The 23148-nt window shown below is 47.4% G+C and overlaps 1 pseudogene; it reads left to right on the top strand.

Annotated features, from left to right (window-relative positions):
* Nucleotides 1-23148, top strand: part of LOC134568447 (zinc finger protein 850-like) — a 466353-nt pseudogene that overhangs the window by 286599 nt on the left and 156606 nt on the right.

Genomic DNA, 23148 nt, shown 5'->3' with positions numbered 1-23148 from the left:
CCCAAAACCACATGCCGACCTAGCATATCATATTTTGATTGCTGCCAACTTATTAATAGCCAGAGGGTGGAATCAACAACAGCCACCGTAGAGATCTAGCCTTCTCCAACAGATCTCCCTAAACCTAGCATATGAAACAAAAACCTGCCAGCGGCTACACCCCCCACACCACATAGTGGAAGCCAGGAACATATGGGAGGCGTATCTGAGGAAGGAGGAGGAGGGGGTCGTGTTAGAACAATAACATATCACATATATATATATATAGATACATGAAGGATGAATAGTACCACTCCTAAGACCTAACTGCTCTGACGCAGAGAGACAACGACTCCAAACACCATGGTACAACAGCCAACATTGAGGTATACCAAGCTGAGGTTAAACAATCTACAGGGCATAACGGAACAAACACCCACATTGTACATAGTTAAGTAGTTAGATAAGGGAATAGACCCGGTGACAGCACACAGCGTGTTAACTAAGAAGGAGACAAAGGGAGATGAGGGGCTTCCGACATCTATTTCCCCCGTTCTTCTTCCCCTACCATAGCCTGTCCCCAGGTTTCCCCCTTCCCATACCCCGGACCAAACCCAGGTTTAGGAGAGAGAGACAACCATGACATGGTACTAGACCGAAGACACAAGGGCAGCGGAAAAACTCCCACGAGAATGAATAACCAGTTTGCTCTTGAATGTGTAAGATGTGAATAAGATCGATGTACCTTAACCGCTTACCCTCCCTTTTTTCCCTTTCTGTATCCCGAACAAGTTCTCTGATAAAATAAAAATTGGTAAATTGAAAAAAAAAAAAAAAAAACGTGCAAACATGAATCCAGAAAGTACAGTGCTTAATCGTATTGGTGTACTAATTTCCAGTATATCTACAAATGTTTTACATATTTTCTGATTTTAATTGCCATGTGTACCTTTCGTATGCCCATGTGAAACGTTTTACCATTTAGGGCCCGAGTGGGGTCATTTAAACAGATCATACCTCGAGTGCAGAGTGCGTTTAATCCGACTCGTTAGTGTGACGAAACCAATCTCGCCACATTGTATTGGAGGAGCCTGGTTGCCCGCCTGCTGCCTCTGGACTATGGACCGGCAGCTAAAGGGTTAATTTTACTGTGCAGAAGGATTTATTTCTCCCTTTCTGCACAGCAGTTCGGTAGATTTCATCTACCGAACAAACAGCCGTTCACCAACCTCCCCAGAGCCGTGGGAAGCCGGCCGGCGTTGTTAATTGGCCACCCAGAAGCTGGAGTGTGCTGCCAATTTACCTCCCTGAAGCTGCGGTTAATTGCCTGTTAACTGTGTGGCCGCTGTTACACTTAGCGGCCGCTAGGTGGTGCTGGTCTGGAGCTCCCCGGGCAGCCAGCATTTTTCTGCCCGGCTTTCATGCACCAAAATCGGACACTTTTCCGTGCAGGCACCGCTGAACATCCAGCCCCTGGTTCTCATTCGTATGAATTTGGTGAATGCAGGGAAATTCGGTAGTTTGTTTTATGTGAACTGTAGTAACCCAGATAGCCTGCCATGGAGCCTGTTCGTATAATTAAAGACTTTGGCTCCATGGCAATTAAAATGTATTTGTGTGATCTGGGTGCCATTCTCCTAATAATGTGCACCCAGACCTGAGCTATCTGGGGATATGTTACATGTCTGTGTTTTATGTATAAAATGTGTCTGTATGTATTTTAAAGTGATAGTCTGTTTCTGTGTCACCACGTGCATAATGGAGTCTGGCCTTTGTCTTAGGAGATAATTGAATTACTTCATTAATTATCTCCAGGGCAGGGAGGAGGAAACCAAGATGCATGGTGGGAAAGTATTGTGGCTGTGTGTACGAAAATGATACATGTCTGTCTGCTGTTTCAGTCTTCCATCTGGTCCCCTAGGGGAGTGTCCACCAGGTGGGAGACCTGCATAAATACAGGGGCAGGTAGCCCTGAATAAACAGACCACTGCTTGACCCTCAACACGGAGCCTTGTCTCGTTCTTGGGGGGATTCACTGTATGCTGTTGGAGATTGATTGCTAAGGAGTGTTAGCTGATGTCTGCTTTTCCTATTCATCTGCTAGCAGCTATTTGTGAGGTTCCAGCTGGAGTGCTACCTTATTCACCTATATCCAGTTCGTGAGTTTTGGTGCTTTTACTGTAGCTGTGCCTTTTTGGGAAAAGGGGATTATCGCCTGTTACAAATCGCTATTTGTAACTGGCCCTTTAAATGAGAAATTGCCCTGCTTCCCTGGATTGTGGAGAAGCATGTTTGCCAGCCTCCTGCCTCATGACTATGGCCCCTGGAAGATTGTGCCCCTGAAAACTTATTAACATTTATTGGGTGTGTATGGCCCTTTAAGAACCGTCTGGGGACATATTGTGACTTTGCTGAACAATGCCCCTTTAAGACTATGTCCCCAGACCGGTAAAATAACTTGTTCCTGGCTTTCCCCCACTTGGTTCAGTAAATAGGGCTTACTGAACCAAGTACCATACAGGCAGACCACCCAGAAGTTAAAGTGTGCAGGCAATTTACCTCCCAGGCTGTGAGGTTACTGCAGGTCAATTGCACGTGGCGGCGGCCATCTTGGTTTCCTCGAACGCGGTCAGCGGTATATGCTAAAGATTCTGTGGAACTGAAATCGGCTACACATTTTGCCGAACACCGCTGACCCTTACCTTCTCCCATACGGAACTTGCAGCTCCAGAGACTAAGTCCCGTTCGAAATGGGACTTAGTCGTTTTTTCGCATGAAATTGACCGACCGCACAGCCCAAATCTATGGAACTGTTTTGGGCAGGAAATTGTGCTTGCGGTCGGTCATAAAGGACTTCCAGCTAACTTTTGATCCACTGGAGGGATTTGGCTGATTTTTGGAAGGGTTTATGTTTGATGTATGCTGAGTCTGAATATGCAACTTTTATTGAAATTGAATGTATGGTTTTAAAGTTACAGTGTGTATGTGAAAACTGTATTTTTTTGTATGTAATAATTGGTTTAACTGTTTATCTGAGGGGAGGGAATGTGTGGGCTGCACCAGATGTGTGATTGGTGATTTTATGCCTCCCCCTGGGAGTGTCCTGTTTGCATGTAACCTCAATAAAAGCCAGGCTGGGTGTTCCAGACCTCAGACCTCTTCTGACCCTCAATACGTAGCCGTGTCTCGTTATTGGAGGGAACTGCTATATCTCACTGGGGACTGCTATGCGCTGCATATTCCCCTGAGCTCTTAATCACTTAGCTCTTGTAAGAGCTTGTTCCGGATACGCTCTCCTGGAGGAGAGGTCTTCCCCACACGGTCCTGGAGGACAGAAGCCGATCCAGGGTGGAAGGAAGACGGCGCGGCTCCAGTTAAGCTACGGCGGTTGTGGAGCCTGCGGTGGTTGTGGTGTCGTCTGCAGTGCTTGGAGTCCTCTGAGAGCGCTAGGAGCATCCATCAACGGAGGGTACTCGGTCGGAGTACACGGAGCTCCGTTACATTGGTGGCAGCGGTGGGATGGCGTCCTAGTGCGAGGAGAAGCAGCTCAGAGACACTGGTAACGTTTGGAGTTACAATTGAGGGCAACGCTAGCCATTGGGCAGCGCCCCTGGCTACAACAGGATGGAATCAGCTGGTTTGCGGACAGCGTTCCATGATGAGGAGGAGAAGGAGGCCGCAGATTACAGGGATGCAGCCAGAAGGGAACTCTGGTATGATGCCCTGGAAGATGCCCAGTGGCGGCGAGGTGAGGACCTCCCCAGTGATGAGCAGCGGCTACAGAAGCGTGTGGCAATGCGAATATGTCTATTGGGGGAGCAGCCCCTAGATGAGTGGGTGGCAAGACTGGAGACCCTGGTATGGCGAGAGATCGGGCTAGACAACGCATACCAGGCCCTCTGGTGGCATACCATTCGACTTACTCCCTGGACGGCCGAGCACGACCTACCGGAGGGGGATGATTATGATGGTCCTGGTCTACTTCAGGATGCCATGGAGGAGGATCTTGATTTCGGCAGCACGGAGGAGTCTAGGTTTTGGGACATCTACGACTACCGGATGGGCATGTATGTCTGGGCTGACGAACGCGAGGTGAGAGAAGACATGACCCACCTGGTAACAAGGGAGTGGGAGCTGGAGCAAGACTACCTACACCTGCTCAGCTCCGTGCAGCCCCAACCTACCCGACAAGCAGAACCAGGTCTAGAGCCCTTCAGCTGGAAGGATATCGTAGAGGTTTACTGGGAAGATCCCCAACCCCAGAGTGAGTGTCAGGGAGCCGAAGGTGCCGTCCTTCCCCCCCCAGCAGCAGTGTGTCCTACAGAGAGCAGAGACAGTTGGTCCCTCTCTACAGCAACAGGACAATGGTAAGGGAGTGGAGACAGGCGGTCTCCCTCTCCAGCGGCAGTGTGTACCCCAGGGGGCCGAAGGTGCCGACCTTCCCCCCCAGCAGCAGTGTGTCCTACAGAGAGCAGAGACAGTTGGTCCCTCTCTACAGCAACAGGACAATGTTACGGGAGTGGAGACAGGCGGTCTCCCTCTCCAGCGGCAGCCTGTGTTTCCGGGAAAGGAGCACAGCACCCCCTCTCCCCAGCGGCAGCTTACCCTAACAAGGGGAGACACCAATCACCCAGACGGCGCAGATGGGACCGTGGTCTCTGTGCCTGACCTACAGGGATGCTGGACAGCCTTTCCAGATCCCCAACTACCCTCACCGGGACACCCAGAGGAGGGGGTAAGTACAAATTCCCCTCCCCAGGTAACTCCTAGCGTGGCACCAGAGTTAACAGAGGCAATGTTAACCCCTACTGACGTCCATGTTCCCTTGGCTACTGAGCCGGACTATGTCCCAAGCATCCCAGCAGACGAGCTGGCAGCTGGGCAGAGTGCAGTCGGCCTCTGCCCTACCTTTGTCCCTGGTCCAGAGCCGGATGTCCCGCAGGCTACCCCAGCCGAAGAGCTGGCAGCTGGGCAGAGTGCAGTCGGCCTCTGCCCTACCTTTGTCCCTGGTCCAGAGCCTGATGTCCTGCAGGCTACCCCAGCAGAAGAGCTGGCAGCTGGGCAGAGTGCAGTCGGCCTCTGCCCTACCTTTTTCCCTGGTCCAGAGCCTGATGTCCTGCAGGCTACCCCAGCAGAAGAGCTGGCAGCTGGGCAGAGTGCAGTCGGCCTCTGCCCTACCTTTTTCCCTGGTCCAGAGCCTGATGTCCTGCAGGCTACCCCAGCAGAAGAGCTGGCAGCTGGGCAGAGTGCAGTCGGCCTCTGCCCTACCTTTGTCCCTGGTCCAGAGCCTGATGTCCTGCAGGCTACCCCAGCAGAAGAGCTGGCATCTGGGCAGAGTGCAGTTGGCCTCTGCCCTTCAAGTACCCTCGGCATGTGGCCTCATTACCACAGCCAAATACCCAGGTGCAGTGACTGTGTGTTGTGGGTGGGCTGTTCCTGTACTTTGATGTTGTGGGGGGGCTACTCGGACATCTGTTTATTGTGGGTTGGTGGATCGACTAACGGAGGCACTGACCGACAGAAGGTCAGGTGCCTGGTTAGTCTTCCCCCCAAAGGGGAGATGTGTTACAAATCGCTATTTGTAACTGGCCCTTTAAATGAGAAATTGCCCTGCTTCCCTGGATTGTGGAGAAGCATGTTTGCCAGCCTCCTGCCTCATGACTATGGCCCCTGGAAGATTGTGCCCCTGAAAATGTATTAACTTTTATTGGTGTGTATGGCCCTTTAAGAACCGTCTGGGGACATATTGTGACTTTGCTGAACAATGCCCCTTTAAGACTATGTCCCCAGACCGGTAAAATAACTTGTTCCTGGCTTTCCCCCACTTGGTTCAGTAAATAGGGCTTACTGAACCAAGTACCACACAGGCAGACCACCCAGAAGTTAAAGTGTGCAGGCAATTTACCTCCCAGGCTGTGAGGTTACTGCAGGTCAATTGCACGTGGCGGCGGCCATCTTGGTTTCCTCGAACGCGGTCAGCGGTATATGCTAAAGATTCTGTGGAACTGAAATCGGCTACACATTTTGCCGAACACCGCTGACCCTTACCTTCTCCCATACGGAACTTGCAGCTCCAGAGACTAAGTCCCGTTCGAAATGGGACTTAGTCGTTTTTTCGCATGAAATTGACCGACCGCACAGCCCAAATCTATGGAACTGTTTTGGGCAGGAAATTGTGCTTGCGGTCGGTCATAAAGGACTTCCAGCTAACTTTTGATCCACTGGAGGGATTTGGCTGATTTTTGGAAGGGTTTATGTTTGATGTATGCTGAGTCTGAATATGCAACTTTTATTGAAATTGAATGTATGGTTTTAAAGTTACAGTGTGTATGTGAAAACTGTATTTTTTTGTATGTAATAATTGGTTTAACTGTTTATCTGAGGGGAGGGAATGTGTGGGCTGCACCAGATGTGTGATTGGTGATTTTATGCCTCCCCCTGGGAGTGTCCTGTTTGCATGTAACCTCAATAAAAGCCAGGCTGGGTGTTCCAGACCTCAGACCTCTTCTGACCCTCAATACGTAGCCGTGTCTCGTTATTGGAGGGAACTGCTATATCTCACTGGGGACTGCTATGCGCTGCATATTCCCCTGAGCTCTTAATCACTTAGCTCTTGTAAGAGCTTGTTCCGGATACGCTCTCCTGGAGGAGAGGTCTTCCCCACACGGTCCTGGAGGACAGAAGCCGATCCAGGGTGGAAGGAAGACGGCGCGGCTCCAGTTAAGCTACGGCGGTTGTGGAGCCTGCGGTGGTTGTGGTGTCGTCTGCAGTGCTTGGAGTCAGTCCTCTGAGAGCGCTAGGAGCATCCATCAACGGAGGGTACTCGGTCGGAGTACACGGAGCTCTGTTACATCGCCTAAACGGATTTTTCCCCTTTTATGCTGAAACGGTCCGTAACAATTGGTGGCAAGCGGCGGGATCGTTCCTACAGCCAGAAGGACAGCTACAGGAGACACCATTGCTCTGGATTTTACAATTTGAGGGCAACGCATGTCTCAGTACAGCGACCCTGACAGCACCAGGATGGAACCAGCAGTGGAGTACAGATATTCTGTAGACGAATTTGTCCGTATGATGTGGTTGCGGCTGAACTTTTTCGGACCTAATCCAGCTGAGAAATCCGTGAAGTTCGTGTGGGGTCTAGTGTTCAAGACTCTGCTATACCGGGCAGAGGGTGACGGTCAGCTGCCACGTTGGGTGGACCTCCACCGGAAATTACAGTTACGTGACAGAGAGAGTTCAGTCTTCAGTCCCCAGCGGCAGTGTGAATTGCAAGGAATTGGGAGCCCAGTCTCCCGGAAATTTACAGTTACAGGACACCGGAAATTACAGTTACGGGACAGAGAGAGCTCAGTCTTCAGTCCCCAGCGGCAGTGTGAATTGCAAGGAATTGGGAGCCCAGTCTCCATTCCCCAGCGGCAGGCTGAGTTACAGGGGGCAGAGGTAGTTGTTCCTGCCCCCCAGCAGCAGAGTGATATGCCAGGAAGGCAGTGTGAAGTGCAGGGAGAGGAGAGCAGCGTCCTCCCTCCCCAGCGGCAGGCTGAGTTACAGGGGGCAGAGGTAGTTGTTGTAGTAGTAGTTGAAATGAACGCCTTCGTGGTATACAACCACTTCGAGATGGAGGGCATTCACCTTCTTCGATGCCTTCTCTGGCCAGTAGACTGGGTCACGAGACTGGACCTAGAAGACGCTTACCCTTTCATCCCGGTGGACGGGGCCTGTCGCAGTCCCCTCTGATTTGTATGGAGAGACTCTCCGTACCAATTCCCATGCCTCCCCTTCGACCTCAGCTTGGCCCCTTGGTGCTTCACCAAGCTCCTGAAACCGGTGGTCACCCAATTCAGATCAGAGGCCGTACGCTGCATCATCTATCTGGACGACTTATCTTTGTGAGGACCCCGCCGGGCTCAGATTTCGGACACGCTCTGCGTTTTCCTCGTTGGAATGCCTGGGGTTCGTGGTCATTCTGAAGAAATCGGCCTTGGAGCCTGCGCAGACGGTGGAATTCTTGGGTTTTGTAGTCGTTGCGCAAGACGGCATTCTCCGCCTGCCTGTGGCGAAGATAACGGCCATTCGGAAGGAGATCAGACGTGTTTTCGACAAGACCGGACTCCCCTCCGGAGGTTGGCTCGCGTGGTGGGTCTCCTCTTGGCCTCGAGACAGGTGTTCTACCCAGGCCCACTACATTACAGGGTCATGCAGCGGCTGAAGGCGCACTCTCTACGCAAGAGAGCCTCTTAGGACCAGATGATCACCCTGGCCTCGGACGTGCAGGCCGGATTGAGCTGGTGCCTCCTGCATATATCCGCCTTGAACAGCAAGGCGATATTCGGGATGACCCTGGACTCTTTCAGGGGTGCCTGGAATGTCGAGGTGTTATCGCAGTCGGCTAGTGGCCTTCTCTGGGATTCCTGGGCCTCTGGGATGAGGAGGTGTTATCTCTCAACATGGAGCTCCTGGTGTCGCTGGTGCTTGGAACGGGATACCGATCCCTTTACGGGTCCTGTATCTAGCGTGCTGAATTTCTTGTCTCATCTCTTTGACCTGAGTCGGTCATATCGCTCGGTTATCGTGGTTAGATCAGCTATCTCGATGGCACATGTCCCGCTTCGAGTTTTTCCCCATCGGCCAGGATCCGCTAGTCTGCAGGCTCCTGTGTGGAATGAGACTGGTGCGCTCTCCGGCGCCCAAGTATTCTTCCCTCTGGGACGTGCGTTTGGTTTTGGCGTTCTTTCAGAATTGGCCTGATAACCAGGACCTTTCTCTTCGCCAGCTTTTAGCGAAATTTGCCCTCTTGTTGTGTCTGGTGTCGTTCAGACGTGTTTCGGATGTCCGGGCCTTCGATGTCGGTGCTTTCTCGTTTTTCTCCAGAGGGGGTCTCAGTCAAGGTGCTTAGACGTACCAAGTCGGAATCGACGGTTGTATCATGCCCTTACTTCTAGGACTCGCCTAAGCTTCGTGTAGCGAAGGCACTGGCGCGATGGATAAGATGTCTTTTGGCTCTGGCGGGCGTGGATGCGACCTTCGGAGCGCTTTTGGTTAGGGGCGCCGCAGCTTCCGGAGCTTTTTTGGCGAGCGCTTCCCTTCAGGACATTTTGCGTTCGGCGGACGGGTCCCGTGTAGAGTTTCGCCTATTTTACTTTAGACCGTCGGAACATGCTTCTTTTGCTTTGCTGTCGGAGCGTTAAAACAGCAAATATGAAGCCTCCTGTCATGCTATAAAATTGTAGATTATACTAGCTTTAGTGTAACTATAATCCTAGTTTTATTAATGACAGGAGGCGAATATTTCCCACCCAATTTGATTTCTTCCCCCCCTTGTTTTGGATGGATTGCATTGATTGTATTTCTGTTGATTTGTCTGATTATCTGGGCTAGGTTGGTTAGTCTGGGGTGATGTTGTGGGAAGTGCATGTTATACTGTATTGACGGTCATTAGTATGAATTTCGTGTCTTTATTCGATCAGTACTGGATCGTGGGATTTATGTTTTATCAGTACATTTCGTTCACTAATCAGTGTTTTCGATTCTGTTTATTTCGTTTCAGTTTAATGGTTCGACTTCAGTTCATAGGATCGGCCGTTTGGCGGGTTAAAGATCAAGTTCATCCATTATCCGAAGTTTTTCCAGATGACATTCATCGTTATGTTGTGAATTTTTCTTTATTTAGTTATTGTCATTGTTGTGTACGTTACGTTGTCGCAGCGTGAAAGAGGAAATGGTGGCTTAGGAGGAGCCTTATATAGATACCTTTATGTTTTTGTCTTTGGTGTTTATCTCTCTATGTTAATGTGCTGCTGTGGAGTTCTAGTAAAGAGAGACTTAAGCAAATATTCGCCTCCTGTCATTAATAAAATTAAGATTATAGTTACACTAAAGCTAGTATAATCTACAATTAATAAAATGACCTAATTATGTAAAATTATTACATAAATATATACGTAGAATTATTATATATATATATATATATAATTTTTTTCACTATTTTTATTTATATATAGTTGTATATATACGTATATACTTATGTATATAGATATATATATTTAGTTCTACATGTATTTTGATATCTATATATATATATATATTCATTTTAAAATACAGTTAGAACGAAATTACGCATGTTTATATATTTTTTCTCTGTTTTTATATTTTTTTATTGTATTTTTTAACATATTTATTTAATTTTTTATATATATATATATATATATATATATATATATATATATTTAATCAATATCATTGTACGTGTATTTTGATATTAATGTATATATTAATATTAAAATACACGTAGACAGTGTATGTATATTTATGTGTATATGTGTGTATGTATATATATATATATATATATATATATATATATAATTAGATCATATATATAATAAATATATATATGATCTAAGTATCTATAATCTTATTTTTACACTGTTTTAACTTATTTTATTTCCAGGCAGCAGGGGGAGTACCTGTCATTACAGGCACTCCCCCTGCTGGCATTGACATGGACGGCTATGCCGTCCATGTGATCGCGGGATCCTTGCAAGGACCTCGCGATCACATGGCCCTGGGGGGCCGAAGAGGACAGAGGGGGACTCCCTGGGCTCCCAGGTAAGTCCCCCATACTGCAATCGCCATCGTGGGATCGCCGGCGGCCGGGTAAGTACAAAAGACCGCAGGGCGTTCTATGCCGCCCTGTGGCGTTTAAAGCCACCAAAATAAGGACGGCATAGAACGTCCTGCAGTTTTAAGGGGTTAAATTATGTTTCATAGCTAAATATTTAATATTAAACGAAAGTCCTGTTTCCCCTGAATAAAATGATATATAATAAGGGTGGGTGCATTTAATATGAAAGAGGTGAATTACGTTTGGACAGACATATAGCACAAATGCCTAGTTTTTGTTTACGTTTTGTTTTGTTCACAACGTGTACATTTGGCTCAGTCCTTAAGGGGTTAAAAGAAGAACAAAACAACACAGTTCAATGATACCAACTTTTTTTGTCCGGTCCCCTCTTCTCAGTCCCTGTCCCCTTCCTCAGCCCCCTCCTCAGGCCCTGTCCCCTTCTTCAGCCCCCTCCTCAGGCCATGTCCCCTTCTTCAGCACCCTCCTCAGGCCCTGCCCCCTTCTTCAGCACCCTCCTCAGGCCCTGCCCCCTTCTTCAGCCCCCTCCTCAGGCCCTTCCCCCTTCTTCAGCCCCCTCCTCAGGCCCTGTCCCCTTCTTCAGCCCCCTCCTCAGGCCCTGTCCCCTTCTTCAGCCCCCTCCTCAGGCCCTGTCCCCTTCTTCAGCCCCCCTACTCAGGCCCTGTCCCCTTCTTCAACCCCCTCCTCAGGCCCTGTCCCCTTCTTCAACCCCTGTCCCTTTACTCACCCAGCCCTGTCCCCCTGCTCAGGCCCTGTCCCCCTCCTCAGGCCCTCTAGCACCCCTCAGCAGTGCCTGTCCCCCTCCTCAGTCACTGCCCCCTCCTCTGGCCCTGTCCCCCTCCCCAGTCCCTGCCCCCTTCCTCAGCCCCTGTCCCCCTTCCTCAGCCCCTGTCCCCCCTTCCTCAGCCCCTGTCCCCCCTTCCTCAGCCCCTGTCCCCCCTTCCTCAGCCCCTGTCTCTTGCCCTAAGCTCCTGTCTCTTGCCCTAAGCTCCTGTCCCTCTTCCTCAGCCCTGTCACCAGGGCCGGACTGGGGAAAAAATTCAGCCCGGGCATTTTAGAATCACAGCGGCTCACTGAGAAGGGGGCGGGCCAGAGGGGGGGTGGTGTTGTCATCTTTAACCCCTTAAGGACACATGACGTGTGTGACATGTCATGATTCCCTTTTATTCCAGAAGTTTGGTCCTTAAGGGGTTAATGCAGTGTGTGTAGGTGGTGCATTATGTGCCTATAGGGTATCTATTGTGTGCGTAGGGGATCTAGTGTGTGTGTGTGTGGAGAACCCAGAGTGTGCATAGGAGATTTAGTGTTTGTGTGTGTGTGTGTGTAGAAAATTCAGATTTTGTATAGGGATTCTAGTGTGTAGGTGTGTAGAGGATCCATAGTTATGTATGGGATCTAGGGTGTGTTTATAAAGGGATGTAGTGTGTGTGTCTAGAATGTAATGTGTGTAGGGGTGCAGGGTGTGGGGGTTCACTGTGTGTGTGAAGGGTGCACTGTGTGTTTGGGGTGCTGTGCGTGTGAGGGGTGTAGTGTGATGTTTGGGGTTTAGTGTGTGTATGTGAGGGGTTTAGTGTGGTGTTTGGGTGTGTAGTGTGATGTGGGGTAAAACGAAAAAATCTGTGTGTTTTTTTTTTTAATTATTATAAAATTTATCCCCCACTCCCTTCTTACCTTTGTCTGGGAGCGGGACCTTGCTGCCGGTCCTGGAGGACAGATAGGAAATCCCTGGTGGTCCAGTGTGGAGTGAACTCTACCCTGTAGTTCCTGGGGTATAGTTCACTCTTGCGAGATCGGAGCGTTGCCATAGTAACCGCGACAATGCTCCGATCTCATGAGAGGAACCCGGCAGAGCTGCAGGATAGAGCTCCACCGGGTCCTCTCTCCCTCCATCCCCAGCCGCATCCTCCCTCCCCCGGCCGCATCTCAGTGCCTTTGGGGCGGTGGGGAGATCAGTGTATATCCCCACCGGCCCATGAAGGCACACAGCAGGGTCGGCACTCTAATAGCGCTGGCTCTGCATGGGCCGGCAGGAGAGACACACTGATCTCCCCTGTCAGCCTGGGTCCATGGCCATCGCGTCGAACATGTGTGACGAAATGCCTTTTGTCACTGGATTGTTAGGTGACAAGCTGCCCTTTGCCCCTGGCTGTTGGAGGAGCCTGATTGCCAGCCTCCTCCCTCATGACTATGCCCCTGGGGTGTATTGCCATTTAAAAAGACTATTTGGGGCGTAATAGCTTCTGAAAGACTGTTTCTGCCCATTTGAATCCATGGGAAGGTGTGCCTCTTCCCCTTTCCCCCCTTTAATTACATTTGCCATTGTTCTCCAGCAGGGCGTTGTCCCAGGGACACGGCCAGACCAGTTGGAACTTGATGCTAGACTTAAACCCCATGGCGATTTGACTGTTTGTGGGATCTGAGCGCTGTTTGGATATATTGAGCGCTCAGATCCAAGCCATCTGGGGATAGGTTGAATGTGGGGGTTCTGTTAAGTATAAATGGAATTATGTATTTTTGTGTTTTTTCTGTTGTTGTGAATAGAGCTATTTTCTGTATGCTGGAGAACAATGGCATATGTAAAGGGGGGGGGGGGCAGGGGAAGAGGCACACCCGAGCACAATTAGCAATATTGTAAAACAGTCATGCCAGCTTCCGACTCAGTAGAATGGACAAGATAGCATTCCCTGTACATACTGCACATAAAACCAATGGTTTCTCATTGTGGGAAGCAGCACTGATGATTAGGGATGGGAGCTCCCTGGATGCTTCACATGGGATGAAGGAGGCTGCTGGACGTAATGAAATAATTAAATATGTCGTAAAATAGCATGGCATTTGGAATACCTTGTACTATTAATATTTAATTATTGATTAAGTCTTTACTGCTTGTTGTTACCCAACAAGGGGGAATGACAATCTTAGTGTGAATGAAAACCAGATGGACTGGATCAAAAGAGCACCGTATGCAGAGAAACACAATTTCAAAGTTCAGAATATCTCTGGAGGAGGCGTGGGAGTGTGTCTGAGGATGTGAGTGGAGAGGATGAGAGTGTGTCCCCAAAGGGGCAATTGTGGGGGAACATGAGCAACGCCAAAGCAATGTGACACAATACGGCTTAATTTCTGCATAATTGTTCACAGATCAGGCTGTATGCGTGGTTGGAGAATGCCTAACATTAGAATTATCCTATAATACCAGCTGCTATAAATGAGTGATTGATTCGGGTCACATGCAGCATTACAAAGTGGCAAAATAAGAAATGACCACGTGCCATAGGAGGAGTAAAACTGCCCAAATTAAAAACTGCACGAAACAGCAGGCCATTCGCAGGAAAAACAGGGAACGCAAGCAACATGAACAAGGGGAGGGAAAAACTCCTGAATGGAGGTAAGTAACCCACAAAACCAGGAGAGTAGACTGGACGGACAGCAGACCGGAGCAGAGCCCAGAAAGGACCGCGGAGGAAAACGAAAAACAGAGGGAGAACAGCAGGCCAGACAAGGAGAACTGCGAGGGACCAGGCAAGGAGGAGATGGCGACCAGAAATAGCGACACGCGAATCGCTAAAAGCACATATGGGACGGAAGAAGGTGAGTAGGGGGTTTAAATAGGGTAATATGCCCCACCCACAACTGCAGGCCAAGCCTTAGCATTTATTATTTTATTATTTTTTTTACCTTAAAGTACTTTTTTTATTGGACCTAACTTTGCTGCTGTTGGATTGTTTGGAGCTATATCCCTGGAGGGGATCATACCACCCAAGCGCTTTGGATTGAGCAAACCAGAACTTGCTCTTTAGCATGTGAGTAGGTTTAAATTATGTATTTCTGCTTTCACTCCTTTTTTTACGGTGTACACTATTGTGGTTCTGTTTGTTTATCTCCATATATACACGGGCGGAAGAATGTATTTTTACACCTGTATCCTTGAGTGGGGATCATACCACTTCAAGCGCAGGTTTTATGGCTCCATTCCACGTGAGTGTACATTTTATGTGTACATTTTATAGTTTTTACCTACCCTTGCTTCATACCTCTTTCATATTCATAGCTCTACATACATACACACCATATACACTTTTTATTTGTTTGTTTTCTTATGAGGATACCCCCTACCACACCTATAACTTGAAGAATTGCCTCTGCACTTGATCCATAAGCGGGGATTATTCTGCCCAGGCGCATACACTGGAGCTGTATTGAAGCTCCAGGAAAGTGTGAGTGCACATCTTTTATTTTACTTATCACTACTACAGTTTTAAACTATTTACTATTATTTCTTTTCTGGTTCTCTTCACATATACCTTGTCAAGGATTATTGAAGTGCTGCACCTACCCCCCTGTTTTTATCTTTGAATAACTGGATATTTTGCTTCTTTAACAGTTTCACCAAGAAGCTTTTTGTGCCAGGGACAAAGATGTCAAAGATGTCACAAAAATGGTGAATTACATCATGGCTCGTGCTCTTAATTTTTGACAGTTTCGAGCACTTCTTGATGAGCTACAGGCACAGTATAACACTTTACTTATGTACAATAATGCCCGGTGGCTGAGCAGAGGACGAGTCCTTGAGAGATTTGTGGCCTGTTTGGATGAAATTAGGCTGTTTATGAATGAAAAGGGGCAAGAATATCCCCAGCTCACTGATGTGGCCTGACCTCATGTTTTTTTTTTTTTTACAGATTTTACAGCGCACTTCAATGTAATGAACAAAAAACACTGCAAGGTGTAGGGAAACAGCAGAAAGGATGTTTTGTGATATCAGAACATTTGACACAAAGCTGCAGGTTTTTGAAAGAGACATTGAAAGTGGGCAGCTGAAATACTTTCCAAATCTAAAAATACATTTGGAAAATTCTACAATATTTACGGGCAATCCTCCAAGCCATCAGGAAATCCACAAGGAACTTTCTAGCATTGTAGCAGCTGCTAAGGAGAATTGTAGTAACAGATTCTTGCAATTCCGGAAAATGGAGACAACCCTGTATTTTCTCACTTCTCCAGATAAAGCCAAATATGAAGAGCTTGATATGTCCTGCTTATGCTGGTTAGATTTAGGAAATCTAGAAATGGAGCTATTGGAGCTCTGTCTGGAAAAAATAAATTCTATGCCCTGCGTGCCAGACTTGAGAAGATATAACGTGAAGGGGTGACAATGGGCAGCACAGTTGGTACTTCTGAAAATGAAATCCTTAAAGTGGGGAATTGTCTCCTGAATAATTATAAGTCAATGAAAGCACTTGGAATTGCTTTTCTTTCATTGTTTGGGTCGTCTTATGCTCGTGAGCAGCAGTTTCAGCTTTGAATTATATCAAATCTGATTCCAGAAACAGACTAACAGATGAATTGAGTGCTGCATGTGCTGCTCTCAAACTAACGGAGTATGAGACACGATTTGACAAATGTTCAGCAAGTATACAGCAGCAACAATCACATTAATTGTGCCAACTACAAACTTTTACTAATGCAGTGTTTGTGTCCAAGACTCTAATTTAGGAGTTGTTTAAAGTGTGTTAAGCAAGTTTAGTTTCCTTGTTTATCCTGATAATCCTTGTGACGAGAGCAATCTCGCCACATTGCATTGGAGAAGCCTGGTTGCCCGCCTGCTCCCTTTGGACTATGGACCAGACTTTTAAAAGACTTTATTTTCCCTGCAGAAAGGCTTATTCGTGCCTTTTATCTACCGAACAAACTAACGAATGCGCGACCACCTGGGAGCTGGAGTGTGCCGCCAATTTACCTCCCTGTAGCTGCGGTTAACCGCAGCTTAATTGACGAATACAGGGTGGTCTTTGTTCGGTTGCCGACCACGAGGCGACGGCCATTTTAAACGTGTGAAAGACCAGCGGTGTTCGGCGAGGATTCTATGGAACTAAAAAACGGACACTTATTTGCACGAACACCGCTGAGCCGTCCGTCTCCTGGTTCCTATTCATGCAGGTTTAGCCGAACACCGGTTCATTCGGTATTTTGTTATATGTGAAATGTTAACTCAGATAGCTATGCCATAGAGCCTATTCGTGTAATTAAAGACTTCGGCTCCATGGCAATTGAACTGTGTGAATAGGATCTGAGCGCTATTCGGTAGTTTTGTGCGCTCAGATCCCAGCTATCTGGGGATATGTGACATGTCTGTGTTTAGTGTGTAAAATGTAACTGAAGGATTGCTGTTTCTGGCCATTTAACTGTGTGGTGCAAAGAATGGGTACATTTGATATGGCACTTCGGATACAGCCGAAGTAGTCGAAGGGGCCACCATTCAACACTTCGACACGTTTTCGCGGCCATCTTAATTCCCGAACAGCTGTGTTTTGCCGTTGAGTGTCTGGAACTAAAATCGGACACTCGAGTAGGCGAACACCGCTGAGACTTCCAGACCTCCATAGATTCGTACTGAAACTACCGAACGGCCCGCCGTTCGGTAGAAGGACTAAGTTAACTATGGGGATTTATACGAACTTCAATTTATCAATGGATGGCAAGCAAGTCGGGACGAACAGAGACCGACCGCAAGGACAAAACTTATGGAATTGTTTTCGGCTGTTTTGTCTGTGCGGTCGGTCAAAGCTTCAAAGTCCCATATCTCACGAACCACTGAACCGAATGGGCTGATTTGTTGGTCCCCCAGAATAGGATTTATGCATGTACCCCAGGTATTTTGGGTACATCCAAAACTTGGGGAAAAATGTGTCTTTGCTAATTGGGTTACAACCTTATCTGAGGGGAAGGAATGTGTGGGTTGTACCATGTTTGTTATTGGTTATTGTACTAATTATGTAGGTGTCTCCCTTGCACGGGCAGAATCTCATAAAAGGAAAGTTCTTGTCAGTAAAACTGACATGTTCCAGCATTAAGCTTTGGCTCATGTGTGGATTATTTGGCGATACCAGCAATATTTATTCCTGTGGTTTATTGGGAATATTAATTTATGGGAAGAAGGGAATGCTTGACGGAGTAACAGATTGTACCGTCACAGTAACTTTGTATATTTTAAGGTGTTTTGCTGTCTTTGTGTCCCCACGTGTGTAATGGAGTTTTGCCTCAGCTTTTTTTTTATTTATTTATTAAATTTTATTGAGAATTAGCATAGTTACAACAATTCGTCAATTGTAAGTCAAGAAAACAGAGCAATGAGACTCACGACATAACAACGGATGATATGACAAGGAATATGTAGGAATTAGTTCGGTAGTCATCATAAGAAAGAATGTTGCAACTTAGTAAATTGTCACAGTGGGTTTGTATGCATATCACATCACAGTTCAACACAGGGTAAAAGTCTGCGTTACCAACAGATCTAGTGAAACTTAGGCTCCTATCATTGGGAAATTTTCACAGGAAATATAAGATGGTTGTTGTTACTAGTACTTTAGGGACTGCTCTATCAATAGCGATCCCGATGGCCTGATATGGGCATGAGTATATGGGATAGAGGAGGGTACGTGGTGGGTCAATAAAGGGATTGGACTGCAAAGGTGGAGCCTGTATCAGGATTATGTTACTATGGTTATATTGAGCGGCTATTGAGATAGTCACACCAAGGTTGCCAGGTAGCTGTGTATGTGGGGTATTTATCCATGAGGGAATGGCATGTTTCCTCTAGGCCCCTAATAGTTTCAACTTTTTGTATCCACTCTCGAATGGATGGTGGGTTTGGGTATTTCCACAACGCTGGTATGAGTTGGTTCGCTGCAGAGATTAAGTGGATTAGTAGGTCTGATGTTAGTTTAGGTGTGTCTCTGGGGGTGATCAGAAATGAGGATTTCTGGATTTAATGGAATGTAAATGTTTAGGGCTGCTTGTATTGTCCCATGAATGCGTTTTCAGTAGCGACTGATCACTGGGCATGTCCACCATACATGTGTGGTGTTGCCGTCAGGTGCATGGCATCTCCAGCAGTGGTGTGATTGTGTTGGGAACAGTGATCTCAGTTTTGTCGGGGTGTAGTGCCATCTCACTGTCCTCTTGTAGTTACTCTCCTGGGTTACGGTGTTTCTAGATGACCTGTAAATTTGTTTAAATATACCGCACCATGTTTCTGGTGTAAAATAAGTGTGTAGTTCCTTTTCCCAGGACACGGTAAATGCTGGTGGGTGGTGGGGCAGCGTCTGAGCGATCGCTGTGTACATCACTGATATGAGTTTCTTCGTAAGGGTATGTTCTTTGCAGTTTACTTCAAAATGTGTGTGGGTGCGTAGTGAGTTGTGTGCTAGTGGTCCCGTATGTATGAAGTGGGTAAGCTGTCGATATTGAAATGTTTGCAGCACACTATGTCCCCTCGTGAGAGTATGCAGAGGTTTTATCTGGGTTCCCGTATCATCCATCACGTCAGCTAGATGTAGATAATGTGAGTCATGATAACGTTTGAATGCCCTACCATCCTCTCTTGGTTGAAAAAGAGGATTATATGTGATAGGGTATAGTGGGGATGGGTATGGTGATATCGACTGGTGAGTCCTCACTTTAGCCCACATGCGTAGAGTTGGTGAGATTGTGGGGTGCGGGGCGTGTAGTAGAAACGGCTGTCCGGATTTGTGCCATGGTATTGTGTAAATGGGCGCTCTGAAAAAAGTGTTTTCTATATGTATCCATTGTGCGGTGGGGTGTGTGTGTGTCCAATCATACAATCTAGTTAGAAGGACCTCTTGGTGCTATATTTCTATGTCTGGGAGGCCGAGGCCACCTTCGTCCTTTAGTCTAGTGAGAAGTGAGTATGTGAGCCGTGGGTTCTTGTGTGCCCCTATATATGTCGTGAAGGTTTTCCGGATCATCGTAAACCATGACTTAGGTAGCGTAATTGGTAATACCTGCAGAACATACAAAAGTCTTGGGAGGACATTTATTTTCAGTATGTTCAGCCTGCAAAACCAACTAAATTGGGGTTAATTCCAGGAGCTGAGATCCGAGTGTATGCCTTTCATCAAGCTAGGGAAATTACACTCAAATAGGTGGGACGTCTACTTAGTGAGGTGAATTCCTAAGTATTTTATAGTGTGGGGCGCCCATACAAAGGGGTGCGTTTGTTGTAGAATGGCCTTGTCGTGAGGGGAAACTTTTAGTGGCAGTATCTCGCATTTGCTGAGATTGGCCTTGAAATTAGAGATCTTGCTATAGGAGTCAATTTCGGCCATAAGGTGAGGTATCAACGTTATAGGGTCTGAGATTGTGAATAGCATGTCGTCTGCAAACGCTGCTATCTTCTTATGTTCCGTCGTGCCTGTTGTGATGCCTTTAATCTGAGCCATGTCCCTGATCCCCTGGAGGAAGGGTTCCAGGACGAAAAGAAGGGGCGACAGGGGACACCCCTGTTGGTGCCATTCCTTATTGCCACTGGCTCTGATAATTGACCATTGACCCCAATATTCGCCGTGGGTTGTGAGTATATTGTGTTAAACCATTTGAGCCAATTCGGGCCAAATCCCATGTGTTGCAAGATGAGTGACAGCATAGTCCAGTCTACCCTGTCAAATGCTTTCTCGGCATCAATGGACAGGAGTAGACTGGGACAACCCTCTCTCGTTGTAACGAGTATATACCCCTACACGCAGGATCCAGCCAAACAGAAGACAGTACAGAGGAGAGATACGTCTACCGGACCTTAGAGTGGCCGGACTCGACGTAATAGGAGAAGACAGAGTCAGGAACGATCCGAGGTCAAGGGCACAAAGAGACAGCGTAAACGAAAACTAGCCGGGGTCTGGTACACAGGAATCAGCAAGCCGGCCAACAGTACAGACAAGGATAAAGCGAAAACGAAGTCAGAATACTAAGCCAAGGTCAAATACGGAGAAACACAACTGAACACAACAAGCACTAAAGGGAACTGTAGCAGAAACCACGATAGGGCAAGGAACTAAGGGAAAAGGGTAAGTATAAGTAGCCTTCAAACTAATGCGATTGGCTCCTGTCACTTCCACTCCCCCAACAGGTAAGTGTATGGGGTGATTGGCGTGACAGGAGCCAATGGGAGCCTTTTTGCAATTTAGGCTCCCACTGTCTCTTTAAGAGACCGCATCTCGCGGTCACTGCCCGTCCTCCTGTTAGGAGAGTCGGGTGAGCCGCGCGCGGCTCGTGCAGCCGCAGGACCGCGCGCGGCTTGAAGAGAGGACCGCGGCCGGCCCCCGGATAAGGTAAGTACCGCTACAGTGCCCCCCCTGAGGACACGCCCTCCGGGCGGGCAGGACCAGGCCTGGCAGGAAAACGCGAATGGAAAGAACGTACAAGGCGGGGAGCATGAACAGCATCCGCAGAAATCCAACTGCGCTCCTCAGGCCCATAACCCTTCCAATGTACCAAGTACTGAAGCCGACCCCTAAGAAAACGAGAGTCAATAACAGCAGACACTTCGAACTCCTCATGACCCTCCACAGAGACAGGAGGGGGAGGGGGAGTATGCCGGGTATGGCGGTTGCGTACGTAAGGCTTCAACAACGAGGTGTGAAATACATTAGGTATACGCAGACCCAAGGCATAAGAAACGGGATTTACCTTATGTATAATGTGATAAGGACCAATGAAGCGGGGAGCCAATTTCATAGAAGGCACCCGGAGGCGAATATTCCATGTGGAAAGCAAAGCCCTGTCCCCCACAACATAGGAAGGAGCCGCTCTGCGATGCTTGTCAGCCTGAGCCTTCTGGCGGGCAGCAGAGTCCACCAAAGAACGCTGAACCTGCTCCCAAGTATTACGCAAACCAGCCAAATGCTCATCCAGAACTGGCATGCCCTGTGAGGAGAATGCAGCCGGAAGAACAACGGGATGCTGGCCATAGACAACGTAAAAAGGGCTTTTGCCGGAAGAATCATGAGTGGCATTATTCCGAGCAAATTCAGCCCAAGGAAGCAGGTCAGACCAATTGTCCTGATGGTGAGACACAAAACAATGGAGGTACTGCTCCAGAGACTGGTTGGCACGTTCAGCAGCTCCATTAGACTGGGGATGGTAAGCGGAAGAAAATGAGAGAGTAATACCCATTTCCGAACAAAAGGCTTTCCAGAACCTGGAAATAAATTGGCTACCCCTATCGGATACAATAGATAAAGGAATACCATGTAATCGAAACACTTCTCTAGCGAAGATAAGAGCCAGTTCCTTGGAAGTGGGCAACTTGCGAAGAGACACAAAGTGAGCCATTTTGGAAAACCGATCTACTATCATTAGGATGACTGTGTTACCATTCGAAGGGGGTAATTCAACAATAAAATCCATTGATAGATTAGACCAAGGTCTCTCGGGAATGGGTAACGGATGCAACAGCCCACAAGGAACTCTACGAGAGGTTTTCATACATGCACAAGTAGTACAAGCACTTATATAGTCAGTAACATCCTTACGTAAGGTATCCCACCAGAAATACCGAGAAACGGCTGACACTGTTTTAGAAATACCAGGATGTCCAGCAGTCTTGGTATCGTGATACAGTGACAGAATATCCCGTCTCTCGGGAACGTCAACGACCAATTTATCATTAGGCTTCTCACTAGGTGCCATGCTTTGTTTCGCTTGTATGGCTTGCAAGAGGGACGAGGAAATAGACAATATAGTAGTTGCTATTATCCTGTCTGGGGGAATGACAGGAGTGACATCAATCTCCTGTTTGTCAATAGTCTCGAATTGTCTGGACAGAGCGTCCGCTTTAGTGTTTCGGTCACCTGGCCTATAGGTGATTATATAATTAAAATGAGACAAGAACAGTGACCACCTAGCCTGCCTTGAAGACAATCTTTTAGCTTCGCTAAGGTAGGATAGGTTCTTATGATCTGTAAATATGAGAATAGGATCCTTAGTTCCTTTTAACAAATGTCTCCATTCTTTGAGTGCTAAAATGATAGCAAGGAGTTCGCGATTACCCACATCATAATTCCTTTCTGCTCTGGACATTTGTTTAGAAAAGAAGCCACAAGGATGCAATGGCTTGTCAGGAGACTCTCTTTGGGATAAGGCAGCACCTACCCCTATCTCGGAAGCATCAACCTCAAGTATATATGGCAATGAGGGGACAGGATGCTGTAAAATAGGTGCAGAGGCGAACGTAGTCTTAAGAAAGTCAAAAGCCTGAAGTGCCTCAGTAGACCAGACACGTGTATTGCCATCCTTTTTAGTCATACGAGTAATAGGTGCTACGATAGACGAAAAACCTTTGATAAAACGTCTATAATAATTAGAGAAACCCAGAAAACGCTGGATGGCTTTCAGACCTTGCGGCAGAGGCCATTCTATGACCGCAGCGAACTTCTGGGGATCCATCCGAAAACCCTTAGCGGAAATCAAATACCCTAAAAACTGGACCTCGGATTGGTCGAATAGACATTTTTCTAATTTGCAATAAAGACCATTAGCAAGAAGGGTCTTCAGAACTGTCGTAACATGTCTGTGATGAGTGTGTAAGTCTGTAGAATATATTAAAATGTCATCCAAGTACACAATAACAAATGAGTGAATAAAGTCCCTTAAGACATCATTAATAAATTCTTGGAACACTGCTGGGGCATTGCAAAGCCCAAATGGCATGACGGTATACTCATAATGAC

The sequence above is a fragment of the Pelobates fuscus genome, chromosome 7 (assembly GCF_036172605.1).
Source record: "Pelobates fuscus isolate aPelFus1 chromosome 7, aPelFus1.pri, whole genome shotgun sequence".
Taxonomy (NCBI): domain Eukaryota; kingdom Metazoa; phylum Chordata; class Amphibia; order Anura; family Pelobatidae; genus Pelobates; species Pelobates fuscus.
The sequence above is the reverse complement of the archived record's forward strand: the minus strand, read 5'-3'. Positions and strand labels throughout refer to the sequence as shown.